The sequence below is a fragment of the Pinus tabuliformis genome, chromosome 7, assembly GCF_031772625.1.
Source record: "Pinus tabuliformis cultivar Carrire ecotype Pingquan chromosome 7, CPIR1, whole genome shotgun sequence".
Classification (NCBI taxonomy): domain Eukaryota; kingdom Viridiplantae; phylum Streptophyta; class Pinopsida; order Pinales; family Pinaceae; genus Pinus; species Pinus tabuliformis.
The window spans coordinates 1,892,013,750-1,892,020,081 of record NC_142293.1 but is presented as its reverse complement, the minus strand read 5'-3'; the positions used below and the strand labels follow the sequence as shown (position 1 = coordinate 1,892,020,081).

The following is a 6,332-nucleotide window of genomic DNA, read 5'->3' as shown; positions in this document are numbered from 1 at the left end:
AAAATTACATTTTTGTGCCTTGCTTTGAGTTTTGGTCTGTTGCAGTGTTTTTCCCGAGTCTCTGAATTAGTCACTACCCAGAGGTTTGTTTTAGTTTCTTAACAAATTTTTAGTATTTTTTCTTTCATTTTTTGCAAAAAAAATCCTTGCTTAATCATGGGGGGGAGGGGATGAATTGTGTATGAGTGTTAATTTCCTTTGAGTGTCATCTATTTTGATCTTTGGAATTTTCACCCAATTTTTGTTTGAGTCCTATGTTAATGAAATCTCATATTACACTTGATTTCATTTGGAATTTCCTTTACTTACACTTGATTGATTGCAATAGTGATGGAAGGTATTTTTGTTCATAAGTAGTTTTGTTATATTTTTCATTCATTGATTTGGAATCATCTTGCGTTTGTTTTGAAGAATTCTCTTGCATAGTGTTGACGGTGTTGGACCCACCAACATGTCAGGGTATCTCCCCAGTAAGAAGTCCCAACTAGACCTCACACTGTTTGGAGTAGGAGTCCCAGCAGTGGGTAGTACGGTATTTCCTTGACTGCAGTTGTGCACGGAGGTAAGTAAGATGTCCTTGTTGAAAGAAAGGGGTGTGACCTTGCAACAAGTCAAGGAAGGTGCATGAAAGTATCTAACACATGAAAGGGGAGAAGAGTGTGCCCCTTAGAATCCTGTGATAGCATACAGCTTGAAAGGGAACACACAAGCTGAAAGACATCACGAGATGGAAAGGATAACTGACGATCCAAAGTGATTATTTATATCAATAATTGTTGGCTTAAGGGGTCCTGACCCAGGTTTGAAGTTATTTGCGCCAACCAACAAAACCCTACACTGCTGGTCCGTTCGAAAACAACATGCGTAGCGGAGGTTGCAGTCTCACCCGAAGCAGTATTGGGGGATGCAAGAACCAAGTTTATGCATCCAGAGACTAGTGTGATGTCTTCCAATGCCCTAGATATGCTCTGTGTAGATCTACCGTTCTTCCAGAGCTTAAACCCTGAACTCAGCCCTAAGTACTTTCAATCCTTCGCGAAACCAATCAATTGCCTTATTCAGACCCTAAGAGCTTAGAACTGCTACTTTCACGCACATAGATAAGTCTTCTAGGGTTTTTGGGATCTAGATCTATCATCATGCAGACCTATCTTCTTTACCCAAAACTAACTCAGTTTAGATCTAGAACTTCGCGTACATCATTTAATCATATTATTAAGCATAAACATATTCAATTAACCCAATTCGCACAGGTAAGATACATTAATTCAAGAAAAGAATATTCAGAGCTATATAATAGTTAAACAGATAAATAGAGAAATCATAGATACAAGTAATTCCAACCCAAAATCAGTCTTTATTAATCAGAATCGGTTCAGTACAGACTTCAACTACCCTACACACTCAGCTGCAGGGTTCCACGCACTCAGCTGTGGACTCTTCGAGGCCTCCGCACACTCAGCTGCGGAGCCTTTCCTTCGCTATTGACAGGAACATACCTTCATGTCTATCAACCCTTTAGAACCTCATTCATTCATTCATCTCTCTATTCTTATCTATCAAAAGTTATCTCTAAGACTTGCTATGAATCAACTATTTATAGCTTTTCAGATACAATACCATGGCCCCCATCTCATGGATGAGTCTTCAAAAACTGACCAAAACAAGAGGCTAAGACCCCTTTGACTCCTATATATCTGTGTTCTCCACATCCACATTTCACGGAGAGTTTACATCTTTTACAAAATTCTTTACAAAATTGACTAGATTAATTCAATTCGACCCCTTGGGACCCCATCCTAACAGGCCCCCAACACAAAGATCGTGACTCTGTTGGAAATAATACTGATGGGGGGGGGTTGAATCAATATTAGCAAATCAATAACTTTTTCATTTCCATAATCAGATTCATATACACTACTTCAATTAATGGAACCCGCGTGTACACGCAATTGTGTTTAATGAAACTAGCATATATCCAGTAAACTTATGATTCAGTTAATTCATTATATTTTGATCTTTAATCAGTGCATCAGAACTTCATTAACCATATAAATAGTAAATAGGTGCAGTAAAACATAACAGATCATCACACATAGAAACACACATGAACACCATGATATAAGGTGGAAACCCAATGCGGGACAAAAACCACCTATTGTTGTCTTCATTTTAATATAAGAAAAACATGTTTACAATATTGTACTAGCACAGGCTCATACCAGTATGCAGGCACCCACCTGCAGAAGGCTACAACATTCTCTCGTTCTCCAGCTACTACTGGAAGGGAGCTACAACCCCATATCTCTTGTACTAGTTGATATATTTACTAGAACATAGGTGCCAGCCTACTGAAGGCTCCAACCTTCACTCTTCCTCCAGGGACCACGTTTCATAAATTTTTAGATTGGATACTCTTGGAACACAACACCATAATCTGAAGGCCACGTTTCATCCAATTTTCATATTGGACCCATCAACAACATTGAAGCTCAAAATCAATCACCATTGCAATACAACCATTGCATTAACCAATCATTACATACTCAATCATCAATCTCTGAATCACCCACTACTGAATCACTGAAGACCTGTCACTAGAACACAGAGCAGAACCGGAACTCTGCAAAAACCACTAGAATCGTCTACAAATTTAGATATCATATTTCATAATGTATATGCTACTCTGATGAGCCGAACCAGCGTGTATACGCGCTTTTACCAAAGCGAAACCACGTACAGATCTGCAAATATTTACTCATAACTTTGCAGTTATACCATACATCAGTCATACCCAGATCATAACATTTATAGAATAAACATGTGTCAGTAATTCAGATCTATTCTATCAAAGATCAAACCACATAATGATAATACATTCCAAGCCTTAAGATCCCGATCCATCATTCATCATCATCCACATAGGTGCATCCTTAGTTCAGATCAAGAAAAGCATCAAAAACCCATAACCTGCATACTGGATCTCTCACTTCATCATATATTCAATCCTTGCACACTTTGGCCTAATGATTTTATCCACCTTATATAGTTTTAGGCCTCTCTCAATACCATGGACCAAAACCACTTAGGACCAATACCTTGGACCCAATACCTGGGGTCAATACCTCGGACCAAATACCATGGACCAATACCATGGATCAAAATACCATGGACCAAATACCTTGGACCAAAACTTAGTTTTCCAAGATATACGTGCTTTTCATTCTGTGAAAGTGCGTGTGTACATTATACGCTCCTTTTGGTCTGTTAACCCACGTGTATATGCTTCTCTGTCAAGGTGAACCTGTGTATACCTCTCTTTCTTCATTCTCTATAGTCTGATCTGTAATTCTTTGCTACTGCACTGAGAACTGTCATATGAGTGAGTTGCCATTAAGGAAAACACCTATATCATAATGCCAACAATCTTGCCTTTGAGTCTCTCTGTTGGTTGTTCCACTTGTTAGCGCTTGAAATTTCACCTCAGGCTGAGAAAGGTAAACCTCAAGGCAACATCAAACCATTTAGCCTCGTAGCTAGCCCTACGGGGCAGGAGAAGGCTCTCTCCGGTCTATCTCGTAAAATCTTCAATAGATGAGATGACCAATAAGGTAACACTGATATTAGGCTAATAAACTGATCAAAAGGGGTTTTTAATTAAATGATGGGGTTGTTCCGGGCTGCATGGGAAAAATCACAGCTTGAACAGAGAAATATAATGAACAACACAGATTATCAACTGAGGCAAGGTAGGCAAGAAATTTAACACCAAATCTAGATTTAACTGGGATGGCAAGAATGGTGAGGAGCTGACAAGGGCATAGAATATGAATCCTTGTCAAACAGAAGAAAACATTGAATTGAACAAACTTAAAAGCAGAGCATGGCAGGCATGAATTCTTACTTTAACACTTCATTTGTTCAATTAGAAATGATCATGTAGTGAAATGAAACATAACAGTTTACATATGATACAGAAGAAAAACTTATGCTAACTTTCATATCACAGTAATATCAGAAGTCAGAGCTGTGTAATTTCATTAAACTCTCTGCCAAAAACTGTACATTGAAAGCTCTGTTCTCCACCAGCTCTCAGCACTCAGAACTCTCTCTTCTCTCTCTCTACAAATTAATTTTTTAATACAATAAATAAAATGTTGCTAAGGGAAAAACAAATCGACCCCAAAACAGGGGCGTTGTTTCACCTGCAGCCATGAGGATAGAAAAGAATCTTTGATCTTCTCTAAATATAGAAAAGCCTCCCATTATTCCAGCTCGAGGACTTCTAATGACCCGTGAAAACTAAAACTAATCCTAGAGTGTAGACTAGCTAAAGACAAAAATAGGCAATCGAACTTTTGAATGTCGCTTTATAGAAGAGGTCCCAATATTTGATGCTAAAATATGGGTTAAACCGCCACATGTGCTCTTTAAATGAATCGAATGTCCACATAATCAAATGCGCGCATATCACAATGACTGCCACCTAAGAAATGACCTCTGTATCTGTTGGAGTCTGTTTGCCAACAATAATCCTTGAATAAATAAAATTGATGTATTGGAGACATCGAAGAATGAAAGGACAGGCAGTAGCAATTTGAAAATCTTGCAAATCGACTATGTACCATCTTCCGTGATTTCATGCATATCAGCGAAATCGTCAGTCGACTTATCTAGTGTAGCCACAATTCGAGTCAGTTAGCCTTTCCATATTGAATGGGAACACGCAGGGAATCGGGCCCAGCTATCATGTCCTCCCAAAGAAGCTTTGAAAGAGTAAGTGTGAGTGGTCCTTCTTTACAAGCATCATTTCTGCAGCACCTTTTCCTTCATCTAAAGTTACGTTGCCTACGCGAATGTCCTTTAGTAATCCTTGTTCCACCAAGGTTGGTGCAAGTGCCAGTAACCTTTTAGCAGTGCATCCACTAAGAATCTTATCAAATGGAGGCAGTAATAGTTCATTGCCTTTACTGATGAATGCCACGTTGACATTGGGTCCTTCAGCAATATAACCTTGATCATTAATCCAAACAGCAGCAAAGGCCCCTTTCTCCTCTGCCTCCATTTTGAAGAGAGCATTAGGTAAATAATTTACGCTCTTCATTGTTGCCATTTCTGGAGATTTCATAGGAGTTGAGGATGTTATAACAGTGACCCCCTGGCTACTTGGTGTATAGTCATCTTCAATAACAATGGCATAGAACGCAGAATTCGGACATCCAGCAGGGGAAAGTAAGAAATCTCCTGGACCTGCACTTAACCAATATCGCAAAGATCCTTTCCTGCAATGTGAAGCAGCTACAGTCTGCAAGAGAATGCTCCTTAAAGATAAGCGGTCAAAAGGAGGAATAATCTTTGCCACAGACGCAGATCTCAGAAACCGGTCCAGGTGTGGGTCCAATTCATAGAGATAACCATCAATTATCATAGCAGTGTCAAACACACCATGCCCTCGGTGAACCATGTGGTCATCAATAGGAATTACCATCATTGTTGGATCAGTGGTAATACCCCCAAACATAGTTAAGAAGATGGCATACCAAATTTGTGTGTCCATGAAATAAACAAGAATTATTGGAGCCCATATAGAAATAACCACCCCAATGTTCTTCCTTGCTTGTGGGAAAAGCTCATGCCATGCATAATTCCCAATACTCATCCGCATGATCACCTTTGTAGGCTTAACCAGGGGCCTTATCTCAATATAGTAGCTAAAAGCTAACTTGCTTATAAGAAGTAGAACCCGGAATGTTGTGTACTTGACAAGAGAGAACAGACTCTTGCGCATTCCCTGTCCAACATAGAGCCGTGGCTATTGCCACCATGTCAGAATAGTAAAAATGTGCCAATTCGAATTTTCTATATATCGCCTCAGCATAGGAAACAAGAATAGAATTGCAGCAAGTGTATTAGGCAACAAATATACCACCACAGCTAGGATATACAAGGAAGGGAAATTCCACCCACTAACCCAGCTCTTGAAAGTTTTTATAAGACCAGTAGGATGCTCACAGGTATGCGCATAACAGACAGGAAGTATGATGACCCATACAGTAGCAACCACAGCCTTCAAAATATATCTGAGAATCTGTTTGAATTTCATAGAGTGTCTTGCTTTCCAGCTAAAAATTATATCCAGAATAGCATGATTGTGTTCAAAATAAGATCCCAAACTGTTCAAGGACGAGTTTCAACCTGAAACCCGTATCAATAGAATTAACAACGATTAAAGCTTTCTTTTGAACCAATTCCAGTTTGAGAAGGGCAAGAATGTAAAGTAGTTTTTCATACACATCACATGAAATCAAAAATTGCTGCACACTGTTGAGTAC

The 6,332-nt window shown here is 39.1% G+C and overlaps 1 pseudogene; it reads right to left on the bottom strand.

The window, feature by feature from the left end:
- Positions 1-4,694: 4,694 nt before the first annotated feature.
- On the bottom strand, positions 4,695-5,739 carry LOC149256027 (D-amino-acid transaminase, chloroplastic pseudogene; annotated as a pseudogene).
- Positions 5,740-6,332: the final 593 nt, after the last annotated feature.